At 45.1% G+C, this 14863-nt stretch overlaps 1 pseudogene; it reads right to left on the bottom strand.

Annotated features, from left to right (window-relative positions):
- Window positions 1-7337: 7337 nt before the first annotated feature.
- On the bottom strand, window positions 7338-14492 carry LOC125534957 (annotated as a pseudogene).
- Between the last annotated feature and the right edge of the window lie 371 nt (window positions 14493-14863).

The following is a 14863-nucleotide window of genomic DNA, read 5'->3' as shown; positions in this document are numbered from 1 at the left end:
GCGCCGGTGAGGTTTGGGACAACCTGCGCCTTCCATAGCAGGAAGTTGGCGCGGGTGAGCCGGACGGTGATGAGGCCAGCGAGCGACGGCATGGTAGCGGTGTGGCCGGAGACGAGCGGGCCGGCGGTGGTGGTGACGAGTGCGCCGGAGGTGGTGCCAGCCATGTCGTGGAGAGATGGGATCGAGGCTCTGTTACCACGTTAGACAACAATATGTTTGCCGTGAATTGCCCCATGGGCTGCACCTCTATTTAATCTGATAGACCTTGTACAACAAGGATACAATCAATCTGATACTAATCAGATCGTAGACTACCATACACAGCAGATTACAATTGCTATATAATATCTCCATCATAATTACATGAGATATGACTGATACTATTCCATGTACGTTAACAGGCGGGAGCTGACCTTGTGGGTGCCGTGGTGGCACTGCGCTTGCTTACTGTTGCAGTTCCAATGGACGGAGGAGAGGCCGCCGGCCGGAACACACCGGAGCAGCTCCAATACGACGTGAAAATGCCCGTTCGCCGCCGCCTGCCGTTCCAGTCGCCGGCGAGCAGAGCAGAGGAAACAGCGGTTTGGGCGAGCAGAGAGGAACAGAGGACACTTGGGTTGGGGGTCTTGTAACTCACTGCAGCAGGCCCGACTACATGGGCCGGCTCGCCCCTTGTTCTTTTTTTTTTTCTCTGTAAAAACAGCTGTGTGCATGTGTATGTATCACTGCCCCTAAAATAATGTGTATATATCACTGATCTATTTCTCAAAATTAATAATGTGTATCACTGATCCAAAAACAAAATGTCTATGTATCACCAGCAACGCATACAATTTTTGGTGAAGAGAAAATATCCCTAAATGCTCTTGAAAACCGAAACAGAATACATGCTCCAAAAATCTTTCAGCGCCGGATGGAGTAGAGGGCATGCCGGCCGGGGACACACTTGAGGAGCGGAAAGCCGGCGTGAACCAACGCTACTTCGTCCTTGCCGCTGTTCGTGCCTCCTCATCGTCGTCGTCGCCTGTTGAACTCGTCGGAAGCAGAGCAAAGGAAGGCAATGGGTGTTTTTTTTATATATAATACATAACCTATTTAGGGCCCATATATATTGTGCTTGGGCCTCGCCAGCTGGCCCAATACATATTGCTTTTCTTAAATAGAATCATGTAGGATGGAGCCCCAAACTATGGCCTAGATCAGGTTCTAGCTAGCTTCCCGCCTACTAGGACAACTGATTGTCCTCGGCTACTACAAGGCTCCTCGACTACCTCCCAGGCTCCATGTCGGCGCTGGAGCAAACGTTGTCGCAACGGTGGAGCCCATGGATACAAGTCCATCATGAGGATGTCGTCATCACGCCATCCTTGCTTGGACAAACTGGTTTCCAAATCCATCCCCAATCATAGGACAGATCGCCACGTCAGGGTAGGACTTGAAGAATCTTTATTTGTCGCCGCCGCCGAAGCCAAGAGGATGAACAACCCAAAAAACTAAAATGACTAAAACCTAAAAATGATCCACGCGTGTGGATCCGGCGACCACCCGCATCACCGACGATCGAGGTAACTTAGTTTGTTCCGCCAAATAGCAACAGGTAATAGAGTAGCTATCTTTGTGTACGTGAGTGCACGGAAAAAAGTCTTTTGAGTATGTGGCCTTCTGTTCGAAATGTAATTTAGATAAAATGATATCATCCACTTGGAGTTTAAAAATAAAAAATGACATAAACTATTTTCTCCATTCAGCCAAAATCAGAGGAAAATGTAAATATGTTTAAAAATAAAAGCTCGAGTGCTTTGAGATTATTGTTTTGATGACACATGACTTTATATTGTACAAAAAATTAAATTACAAATATGCACCACTTCGTTTAAAATATGTTCTAGGACATACAGAAAATGTTCACACTACTCAATTAAATTTTCCTTTGATCCGAATTTTTTGTGAGAAACAATATCATCATATGGAAAAATAATAGTCAAGAATAAGAAAATAAATTATCCTAAAAATGATCACTCTGTTTCTTTAACTAATTGTGGTGTTTTAAAAAATTATCATGTATTTCAAAACAATGATTATATTGTATTAAAAATTCTTCATCGTATATTGAAAAATTGTTCAATGTTTATGTAATAAAAATCTGTTCGTCATGTACTTAAAAATGTTCATCCTGTAAGAACAAATTGGTATAGTGTATTTAAAAATTTATTCATCGTGTGTTAAATGTTTTTCATCATATTTCAAATTGTCCATCAATTATTTACAAAATACTCATCATGTTTTAAAGAATGTACATAATTTTTTTAAAGATTATTGTGTAATCCTCACATATTAGTAAAATATTCATCATTTATTTCAATGTTGTTTATGGTGTGTTGAAAAAAATATTCATCACATATTGAAAAACATTCATATAATTTAATTAAGTATTCATTCATTTTTGTAAAAAAGTGCACGCCATCAGGATTTTTTTTAAGCATTCTGAAAAACGTCCATGAATGTTTTTATGTATTTATAAAATATTCTTATAAATTTATAAAATGTTCACGTGCCTATAAAATATTAGTGTAAATTCAAAAAAATGTTCAAGAATTTTGAAACTAAAATAAATATGTTTTTAAATGGTGGCACTTTGTTTAAAAAGGAGGAAATATAAAAGAAAAGGGAAACATATATTTCTTTGAGGAATTCATAGAATATTAAATAAATTTATTTTATTTTATTTCAAAAGAACGTAAAAAAGGGAAAGAACAATGAAAATGCAAAAAGAAGGAAATGAAAAATTAAACAGAAATAGACACTTGAAAAGGCAAAAAGCCGAAAACAGAAAAAACTGATGTACTCCCGGGAGCGATCTAGCCGCGTAGGAAACAAAAGAAAACCAGTCTACGCTGGAGCGACCGAGCATATTGTGCAGGCCCAGACTGGTGTGTTGTAGGCGAGCGGATGCTAGGTCGCGCTCGAAAAAAAAGCGAGATATATTATCTGCGAATGGTTTGTCCACCCATTTTGATAAATAAATAATATGTTATATTGAAATTGCCTGTACTTATTTTTTTGAAGGGAAGAATAGAAAATAAAAGGGAAAAGAAAGATAATTGAGAAATAAAAATATATTAAATAAATTACATTTATTTTATGTGAAAGAACAGTAGCATCTTGCGAGGTGCAGTAGCATCCACAACATTTGAGTTGGGAAGATTTTGCTATCTCGTGCGTGTGCCCCTACGCAAAGCTGCTTGCTCACAGTCGCAGAATCGCTGCTCTCAAGGGCAGAATGTTCTTCAGAGAACTGAACTGCTCGATGGCAGGATGGCTCGGCTCGGAATCGCTGTCTGAACCTGACTCGGCTCAAAGGCAGGACAGTAGCAGCAATATATACAAGCCAGTCAGGTATATTCCAAACTCTGGCTCTGGTAAATTTCTTCTGCCTGGATGCATAGAAAGAAAGAAAACCCCAGCCAACCTTTGCATCCTTGACATTAATTTAAGCTCTATCTTTGTGATCGAGCAACATCGTATGTTTTATCAGACAATGACAATGATAATACATATATGGGACTGCTGACCTTGGTCGCCTCAACTATGGGATCATTTCGCTCATTCCCAAAGTGCCGGGGGCCTCCGACATCCGCCAGTTCCGCCCGATCACGGTGATCAATGTGATCTTCCGGATTCTGGCTAAAGGGTACGCCAATAGGGTGACCCTGCTAGCGGACCTCATTACCCACCCCAACCAGTACGCCTTCGTGAAGGGGCGGTATATCCTGGATGGGGTTTTAGTTCTCCATGAAGTTCTTCATGAGGTCCGATCGAAACACCTTAAGGCGGTTTTCCTAATGATTGATTTTCATAAGGCCTACGATACTGCTAGTTGGTCCTTCCTTCGGGAAGTTTTGCTCCGGAAGGGCTTCGATGATCGTTGGGTTACCCGGGTGATGCAGATGGTGTCCTGCGGTCGCACTGCCGTGAACATCAATGGAGAGATTGGACCCTACTTCCCCACCCTTCGTGGGGTTAGACAAGGCGACTCTTTCTCCCCGTTCCTGTTCAACATGGTGGTGGATGCACTTGCCGCCATCCTCGATAAGGCCAAAGCCGCTGGCCACATTCGTGGGATTACCCCTCATCTAGCGGGCGGCTCCGGGATCTCCATGCTCCAGTACGCCGACGACACCATCATCATGGTCGAGGGCTCGGACATGGACATCGCTAACCTTAAGTTCCTTCTTCTCTGCTTCCAACAAATGTCTGGCCTCAAGATCAACTTCGATAAGAGTGATGTGATGGTTATGGGCTACTCTCCGGCTGACGCCTTGGATATCGCCAACCGCCTCAATTGCCGCCTCGGCTCCTTTCCCACGACCTACTTGGGAACCCCATCAGTGACTCTCGGCCCACTGTGGCCAAGCTTCAAACGCGCATGGAGCCGTGGCAGGGCCAGTGGCTGTCAAAGGCTGCTCGGACGATCCTCATTAACTCTTCCCTCACTAGCCTCCTCCTATTTCTTATGAGCTTACAGTCTCCACGAGACCCTTCATCATGAGATCGCCAAAATCCTGTCTCGCTCTTTTGGGCAGGTGACAACAATAAGCAGAAATACCATATGGTTAGCTGGCCGGACATCTGCAAGCCCCGTGAACAGGGAGGCCTTGGTATCATGTGTTCTAAACGCATGAACATTTCCCTCCTCACCCGCTGGCTCTGGCGCATTTCGCAGGGCCACGGTGGTCTCTGGCTTGCCATTATCCGGAACAAGTACCTGCGCGGACAACCTCTCACCTTCTGTCAGAGATCCGGCGGCTCCCGGTTCTGGCAATCGGTTGTCCAACTGCTTCCCGTCCTTCGCATTGGCACCTCCATCTCGGTTGGATCGGGTACTGCGACGTTGTTCTGAAGAATATGGTCCCTGGGTTCCCTTTATTGGAACTATGTTCCTTTTTATTTTTGTTTCGAATTGGTCGGGTGCTCTTTTACCTTGGAAAATTATAGAGTTACCCCATGGGGAATTAGCAGCGCCCACGAATGATACCGTGGACTAGCGATTGCTTCTCCACGAGGCTCATACCAGGCGCTACGGCGCTGAAGTATGTAACTGATGCGCTGCATATTAGAACTCATTAAAGCCCGATTCGCATCATTGTGCTCAATAAAAGGAATGAGAGAACCCCCAATAGAAAAATATTGGAAAGGAAAAATTAGACAGCCAACCCGTAATCGCAACGACCCAATTGCAAGAGCGGAGCTCTACCAACTGAGCTATATCCCCCCCGAGCCAAGTGGAGTATGCATGAAAGAGTCAGATGCTTCTTCTATTCTTTTCCCTGGCGCAGCTGGGCCATCCTGGACTTGAACCAGAGACGAAGACCTGTCCCGTGCAGCGAAGCCCTGTTAGTAAGACCCCCCGCAATAATGGATTATAGAAGAATATTATTCCAAATACTCCTCTGGACGCATATAGTAGCATTGCGATTCCGAATCTTTTTTATTTATGAATATGAACAGAAAAAATTCATTGTATCGTTGGGTCGGAGCGGAGGTTTGGTCCAGAAAAATTAGAAACAAAACGTCTACTCTACCGCATTGAAGTCTACCGGTGGGCGGGAGACTCCCCCTTGGCGGCCCGTTTCCCCGACCTCTTCTCCATTGCCGTCGTCCCCCTAATCTCCGTTGAGAGGGCCCTTATTGACTTAGGGCGCCTCGCCTTCCGGAGGCCATTTGGGCCTCCGGAGGCCGCCGCATGGCTGGAGCTGCTGGATTGCATCGCTCTCCATGAACCGGAGTTGGTTGCGGGCCCGTACGAGGTTCGGTGGCGCCTTGAGCCTTCGGGCCAATTCTCCACCAAGTCCATCTACTCGGCCATTGCCCCCTCCTCCGCCCCTCCCCCCCTTACGGCGGTTTGGCCCATCCGCTTGCCACTGAAAATTCGGATCTTTGTGTGGCAATGGATCCGCGGTAGGATTCCGTCTGGGGTGGAGGTCCGCAAACGCAATGGCCCTGGGTCCGGCCTCTGCCCCCTGTGCGGTACCCCTGAAGACTCGAATCACATCTTCTTCACCTGTGTCTCAGCTCAATTCTTGTGGAGCTGCTTTAGGGAGACTGTGGGAGGTGATTGGTGTCACACCAACTTCCCCGACCTCTTTGCCGAACTCCAAAACTCCCCTTCCCCTTCTCGCCACATTAGGTGGCTCGAGATTGGGGTTCTTGCGTGGACCCTTTGGACGATTCGCAATAAGCTTGTGATCCAGCGTATTCCTCTTCAACGGGCTACTGACGCTCTATTCAAACTGTCTGGTTACTTGCAACTATGGCGGCCGCTTAGCCGCCCGCTGGACCGCGACGCCATCACCGCCTTCATCGCCGACCTTCGCTCGATGGCCGTCCGTCTATCGCCGCCGCCCCCTCCGCCACCCCCGGAGCCGGATTAGACGCCTTGCCTTGGCCGCGTCCTCTTTGTGTTTTTTATGGGCTTGTTGAGCTGTGCCCTCAGCAGAACCTTTGTACTCCTCGTTATGTGACTTGGGTGTGTGTGTGTTGAACTAGTCTATGTATGTTTGCTCTTGTCGGTTTGCTTTATCTATAAAGCGGGGCGAAAGCCTTTTTCGGTAATACATGTATAGCATGTCTAAGATGTGGTGAAACATCAATCATCTCCTTGTTTTTGTTGAAAATACACTTCCAAGAGAGAAACTTCAATCTGTACAACGTCACAACTCACAAGTTTATCAGATGATGGAAAAATTTGATTGGATGGTTCTGCTTCTGGACCCATTCACGAAAGGTCCGAACCCTACCACCTTGGACCGTGGTCATCTTACCAGAAGTGATCGAAAGATACTGCTACCAAGTCTGTGTCACAAAACCCTGCAGCTGATGGAGTCATTTGACGAGCATTTTGAGCTCCTCTCCTCTCTGTCTCCGGTGATGATCAACGGTGCGTGCTCCAGTAAGCAGGCGCACGGAACAGGATTTCTGGAATACAACTGAAGGCCAGGACTTGAAGCAAGCGAGATGAGATGAGCACCGTTCTTTCTTCTGCTGATAGGAACACAAGCTCGTCATTTATTTGACGATCAGGCAGGTACGTACCCTCAGTTCCATGGTACTCCCTCCGTTCCTAAATATAAGTCTTTGTAGTGATTCCACTAGGTGGACTACACACGGAGCAAAATGAATGAATCTACACTTAAAATGCATCTATATACATCCGTATGTGGTTCATAGTGGAATCTCTACAAAGACTTATATTTAGGAACGGAGGGTGTTATTTGGTTAATAAGATGGCCGTATGCATCGTTCTGATGCAGAGGCCGGGGAGCCTCCCTTTTCGAAAAAAAAGGAACGGAGGGAGTACATCTGTAGAGACCAAGTAGGTGAATTCATAGGATGATCACGAGACAAATATAGAAAATAAGGACAGCCAGGACATGGTGGCTAGGGTTTACCCCAAGTACAGGAAAATGAGCTCCAGGGCTCTCGACGATGAGCCCGGTTTGGTGCCAACCGCTGGCTGTCGATTTCTTCAGTTAACAGCATGACAAGTGTCCAGTTCTTCAGTTAACAACATGCAGGTGTCGATTTCTTCAGAAGATGCAGCCTGGTTCCTGACAAGCAGGGAGATGTGTAAGTAAATGGCATGGTTCTGCCTCTGCCAGTCAGGGTTCAGACGATTTTGTACTACACCGTATGAATGTGAATAAGGGGATGTACCTACTCAATGCAGAAATTTCTGAGTGACATCACAAGGCTAACAGGCTTCAGATATACCACCTAGCTGCAGGCTATGTTTTTGCTAGCCTATGCAGTGGTGCTGCTTCTTTCTTAGCATGGCTTCAGATCTTCCGCGGACTGGTAGCCGGTTCTGAAATGTTTTCAAGTCGGTTAAATTGGTAAGAACATGTAGCTATCTTGCATAGTTGCACTTCAGTGGAGCCTATTTACCTCGATCGCATGAACGAACATCTGCAGTTCCTTGTGTACCGTTCTTGGCAGGAGCCATGAGTAGGGTGTTCCTTTTGGTGCCCCGAACCGTTCAGCGGCACCCTTCTCCATTGCAGTCACACCTGCAAACATCGACCAGTGATTCATTAGCTGGCTATACATGATGTCCCTCTTACTCAGAGTAGACAGGCATCCATAATCTCCTCCTTACCTTCGCAGTACCAGTTTTGAGACTGTTAGCTGAACATATGTAGTTTCCTGGAGCAATGAAGAGCATGTCTGACTGAAATAGATAAAAGACCATGAAAAGAAGCTTAAATTTGCAGAGTAAAAGAGAGCTCTTTTGGTTAGAGTGTGATACAAGAGAGCAAAGAGTACTTTCCAGAATTAGAGGAAACACTTACGCTGCTGTATATACATGAGACACTTCAGAGGGGGAATCCATCTGAAGACCAATTAGCGAACGATTCGAAGTTGCAGTGGCCCATGTTGCTTCATAAGCATACAAGACTCCCAAGATTGCACTGCAATTTTCACCAAGATAACAAATTGATTAGATCTGCAAATCATATTGTTGGCTTCGATCATTCAGTAGTATGCTCGATTAGTTCTACCAAAAAAACTATATTGCTTACATATGAATAAAGAGCACTGAAATGCCAGACACAGACCAGCCTAGTTTGCAGAAGTGTTTTTGTACAACAACATAACGGGAATTGCCCCTGCTAAAAGCCAGGTTGGCAGCATATTTTTGGTGCCTTAAAAAGAAATAAAATTTATCAGAAGTACTAATTTTTTTTACAGTGAGCAGTACTAAAGGTTTAGAACACACATTGGTGATGTTGAGCAATTGGTGAAGGATTTCGAGGTATAACTCCTGCCCTCTTATAATAGCTAGTTAGAGCTGAAAAAACAGAGTGTTCATGTAGGAAAAAACAGAATGTACAATTGCAATGCACATTCTAATTAACACCGTACTACAAATTTCAGTCTTAGACAATTCAAAACTGCAGACCCAAATAGTAGACAGAGATAACGATTATATGACGCCATAGTATGTAAAAATTCTGGTCAATTCGTAAACTTACTGTGCAGCTCTGCCAGTCTGTTGGTGACATGTAGCAGTTGGAAAGAAGAAATCTTCTGAAGTCTTGTTAAACGACACTGTCCTGGGGTTGTCGACTACCATGTCTTGACGAATGACAATAACCCGAATTGAAATGCAAAATATGAAGAAGCTTGCAAACACCTGCACAGATAACAAAAACAAATGGTGATAACAGGTTTTGTTGGAAGAAAAGAAGATAGACTTGCAGAAGGCATTGGCTGATAATGATGTCGATTTTATCGATTTGTGGAAAGAAAAGGGGCATTGAGAAACAAATCTCAAATAGTTTCACTACCATTGAGAAGAAAATGGAAATCTGATATGGCAGGAGTAAAAGCAGTTGAAGTGTATATAATTGATATTGATGTGGGCCCCCCGAATGAATGTTCCTGCAGCTAATTTGCATGTAATGGCTCCGCCTGAAATTAGGACCAAGAGGGAGCCCAGTTCAGAAATGTGTTGTTCCTGCTTTGCATCAAAGAAAGGTGCTGAGAAGTCTCAATCAGAAAGGTATTTTGGGTGCACCCTCATGTGCTTAACCCCATCTTATTTTCTGCTTCTCCTCTGACATCTACTTTGCTTCAACTAAATTATCTATTCTATCAAATTTCTCGTTGCCATGTGATCAACTTCTCCTAGTTCATACACTTCTCCACCAAAAATCCCCAAATATTGCTGTTATTATTGTGTGGTGAAAGATCAGCACGTATTGTGTCTTATCAGATATAGTACAGCAGGAGTAAAGTTCCAATTTAGATGTACTTACCAGATTTAAGTACATGAAGGAAGACCACAGCCACAAGGCCCTTGTGTCATGCATGTGTTTGAATGGGAAGGGAAGAGCTCTACAAGGCTAGAAGAATGTACAATGGAACTCCAAGGCATTCCCTTGGAGTTACTGGGATGGGAAAAACATAAAGCTATTAAGCAGGATTGGCGGAAAAGAGCAAAGAGGAAAAACACAAGAAATGATGTTTGTGTTACCTTGGATCAGAGTATTTTGACTCTTGGGATGGTTCCCTCCAACCCCCTGCACTGCTGTTTTAGCTCCTCGCTGCAGCAGTAGACATCTAGCATTTCCAGCGAATCCGAGAGGGCCTCGTTGGGCAACGACAAGATGGCTGGACAGAGATTGACTGATAATATCTTGAGGTTGGTAAGGTGACACAGCCCTGCAGGGAGTTGTTGAAGATTGTGGAGTTTCCAAAACTCTAGTTCCTGGAGAGAGGAGAGGAGTTGAAGGGCGTCCTCTTGCTCCTTGCTGAACCACTCCATCCCTTCACACCTATTCCCACTAAGTTTCAGCTTGGTGAGGGAGGAAGAGAGGAATCTGCAGACGGGTGCAGCAAGAAATCCTGCTATGTCATCTGTCCCGAGGTCACGCAGTGTGGATGAAGGAAGATGTGTCTGCTGCTCTTCACCTCCCTTGGCATCCTCCAAAGTCCGTCTGGGATTGGGATCCAAATCAGCAAAGAATCTAGGGCTACCCCTGACCTTTAATTCGTTGAGCTGGCCCCCGGTGGTAAGGAGAGGCCACAAGCCCTCACATTTCATATCCTCTTTCACATCCCAAAGCTCCAGAGACTGCAGGGAGGAAGGGAAAATGTGACGGGAAAAAGAGAAGGTGGATAGAAACTTTGGGGACCACCGTATTGTTAATCCCCGGAGGGATCGCAAGGCTTGGAGCCATCCTCCTCCACCAGGAACAAGAGTTGGCGGGTCCACCAGGACCAGCTCTTTGCAGCTACGGAACTTCAATTCCTGTAGTGAGTCACAGAGATGAGCTGGGAAGAGCAGCACTCCATCATCCTCTTCCTCTGCTGCTGCTGCTATTTCACCTCCCCCCATCTCTGATGCTTCTTGTGTTTTTTGTTGCACATCCAACCCCACTACCAGCTTTTTTATGTTGTTACACTTCCATATTTCCAATTTGGAGAGCTTTGGGAGGTGGGGGAGGAGCTCTGTCAGTTCCGCGCCGGTATTACCAGTTAAGTCGTTGATCATGATATACTCAACAGGGAGCTCCCATTCCACATCACTCTGACCTCCTCCTAGTGGTCCAACTAGACCAACTGAATTTATTACAAGCAATGTCTTCAACGATGTTAGCATCAGAAGGTGCTTCAACTCCAGAGGTGGGCACCTCTCGAGTGTCAGCGTCTCTAGACCTGTTTCTTTATCAAAAACCAGCACTTGGTCTAAGCTAAGCAGATCACTCTCTCCGGTAATTCTCAATTCTGCTCCACCGGATGATTTTGAGTATGCCAACTCCTTTAGCATCTTTACACATTTCATCGTGACAGAATGCAGGCTTTTGATCCAGGAGATGGGAATCACTGGCAAGAATTCGGGACAGTCGCATACCTCAAGCTCTTGTAGCTTGGGAAACCAATCTGGGGAAACAATGTGGTTTGGGAAAGGCAACCCTAACAGTTTCGGACACATCCTAATAATCAGAACATGCAAAACAAGGAACATATGAGCAGTCGGTGGCAACAAGTCTCCACCAACGGAAGACTCTTGTTCACCTGTGTAAACCCATTTTTTCAAAACTTCCTAGGCCACTGAGTGTAAGCTTTATTAGCCTGCAAAAGCTTTTCTCTATGATAAAATCCTTCATTTTGGCAATATTCTCCAACCTTAATTCATGAAGATCCCGCGCCTTCCCTAAAGAAGGGAAAACTTCCCAAGAAACACCATCCAGAAAAAGAGATTGTAGACCTTCAACAGCGAACTCATCACCCAGCCATGTTGGACAAGAAGGACCTCCATGCCCTCTAATGCACAACACTTGAAGATCTCCATGAGGTTGAAGGCTCTCAAGAACCGCTGCTTCCACACCAGGCTCAACACTAGACCGCTTACTATCCCAGCTCAATGTTAACCTCCTCAAGTATCTTTTCTCCATCAATTTTGCTTGAGCTGCTTCTTCTGCTGTATCTATCTGCTCAAGTTTGTAGATGCCGAGCTCCCTTAGCTTGGTCAAATGCTCTAGTTGCTTTGGTTCAAACCCTTCACTTTTTTTATTGACTTGAAATACCTTTAACTCTTCTAAGAGTTTAAGTTTCCCCACATTATAAGTATCAGAATGAAGCTGATCGTCACTTGGGACATAAAAATGGCACAATTTGGCAAGGTTACTCATGTCTTCAGGCAAATCATGGCTGCCATTCCACAACTCAAGATTTAGAATCCTTAAATGATAAAATTTAGGGATGCTAAGTGGTAAAAGCATCTCGCTCACCTTTGTCCCTAGACATAGATATCGTAGATGGACAAGTCCTGCAAAGTTATGTAACATGGACTCCACAGGACAAAGCATGCTAGGCAAATGAAGAACACGAAGAGTATTTGCTTCCCCGATAAAATCACCAAATATCTTGACAAAGCCTTCATCCATTTTTCCAAATAACATCAATGTTTGCAATTCTTTAACTTTAAATCTTGTCTTTAGTTCTTCCAATTCACTCTTCAATTTTTTACCAGACACCGCATCATATTTACCTAAACCATATGTGCTTATTGACAAGTGACGGGTGGTTGGCTGAATCTCTACTGATCCAGCACTAGGGAGACTTAAACTAAGACAATCATGAGATGCAACCTTCAATGCCAAATCATGCAGCAGATCATGCATAACATAACGCAGACCATACTTAGTTTTCTCTTCTCTGAAAAATCCATGGATGACTAACTCATTTAAATTGCTCATACCTATGTCTTCAAATATTTGGTCTTGCCCATTGGGTATCAAAATATCTAGTCCGATCCATAGACAGATCAGCTCGTCACTTCTAAAATTGTAATCTTCAGGAAACAATCCAGGATAGGCAAAACATTGTTGTAGAAGGAAAGGAAGAAAGTCATAGCTAAGCATCAAGGCAGGCATAATTTCATTGTCATCGGTCTGCTTCTCCCATCCTTTACTTTTTAGGACCCTTTTCCACTGACACAAACTAAGGTCTTTACTCAGTAATCTACCAACCGTTTTTGCTGCAAGAGGGGAGCCCTTTAGTTTTTCCATTATCTTATCTCCAGTCTCAAGCAAAAATTGTTTATCCCTTGGATATTGCTCATCACCAAAGACAAATGCAAGGAACAACTTTCTAAACTCTCCAGATTCTAAACCATTCAGCTTTATTGACTGGGAAGGTGTTTCAACCTTTTGTGCTATTGCTTCAAACCGAGTTGTGAAGAGAATCATGGAACCCTTTTCCTCTGATTTATTGAGTGTCGACAATAATTTTCCCCAGTCATCCCCATTATTAATCTTCCATATATCATCCAATACAAGTAAGAACCTTTTAGATTTCAATCTTTGTTCAATCAACTCTTCTGTTGTACTACACTCTTTTTCACTTTCAACTCGAGGGGTGTATGTTTTAATCTGTTCTAGCACCTTATCCAGATTAAAATGGAGTGACACACATATCCAAATCATGACTGGAAAATGCTTCATCACTTGTTGGTTGCGATATATGTGTTGTATGAGAGTTGTCTTCCCCATTCCCCCCGAACCAACAACCGGAAGCACGGTTATACCTTTGTCACAGTATTGACCCTTGGTGATGTCCCGTATGATGCTATCCATGACACGGTCCCTCCCATACAGTTTTGGCTCATCAATTCGCCCCTTGGTGATAGGACGACACTGGGCAATGTTTGAGACACTTCTAGGGTCACAACTCTGCAAAAGGCCATTAACATCCTTCCGCACAAGCTGCAATTTCTCTATGATGTCCTTCGTCTTTCGAGAGAAATCAACCCTATTAAACTCAAACTTTGGCATTTCTTGCACACTGCCACAATCTTTCTCACGAATATGTGGATCCCGGGAAGATGAGCAAGGGAGGAGTTTACCAATCAGCTTGGGCATGCATCCACTGACTTCTTGATTGGTGTCTTGTGGTGAGGAGGATTCGCCGGGTGACCTCTGCCGGCGCTTAGCATATTGCCAAGGGCAACAGCTGACTAGTTTGCCAACAGCTTTGGCGGTGTGGCGAGCGTTAAGGGCGAGGTCGTGGACGCCACCCTTGCTGTGCTGGTCGGCAGCATTGTACGTGCCGTGGAGCTCGTCGTGGATGCGGAAGTAGTCCAGCTCGTCCAACAAGTCCTCGGCGTTGTGCGCCGAGTCCCGCAGCTTCTGCAACAACTTCTCCATGGCCGGGCCGCCAAGCTGTTTGCGGCCAGCATTTTCGAGCACGGCCTGCACGAGCAGCAACTCCATCCTGAAGGACTCGATGCTGGGACCAAAGTTCTTGGTGGCAGCCCAAGCCCCCAGCACGCCATCCACAACGGGGGCCAGCGCCTTGCCCACCACCCATTGCGCCACACTGAGGGCCGCGTAGGCCATTCCTTGGTCGGACGGAGGGATGGACAACGTGCAGCGCCTGTGTCCAGGAATCAAAAGCAGTTTGTTCGTTAGTAGGCTGCTCTAAGGTGCAAAAGAAAGGAGAGGGGTGTGTGTATAGTACGTACGTTAGCGCAGGCGCACCGGTGGTGGATGTCGGCTGCCTGACTTCCTGGCGGTGACGGATGCTGATTCAAATGGGGGTTTGAGTCGCAGCAGGCTAGGGAAGTGTACCGTGAGAATTTTCAATCACAGGGAAACTAAAATTAAGGCATCAGTATTAGCTTTAATCTTGTTACATGCATTAGTAGATTTTTTTTATCGTGTCATGCATGCATGTTTAGTTACGAAGTTGCATGCTAGCTGGTTTGTTAGCTAGTTGAGTCCTTGCATGTACGTGTGTACGCCGATGGATGGATGTGTACACGTGAATTGAGTCGATGCATGTAAATAGGATCATT

Source organism: Triticum urartu, chromosome 2, assembly GCF_003073215.2.
Source record: "Triticum urartu cultivar G1812 chromosome 2, Tu2.1, whole genome shotgun sequence".
NCBI lineage: Eukaryota > Viridiplantae > Streptophyta > Magnoliopsida > Poales > Poaceae > Triticum > Triticum urartu.
Note: the sequence above shows the minus strand (reverse complement) of the source record. Positions and strands in the feature narration are given on the sequence as shown.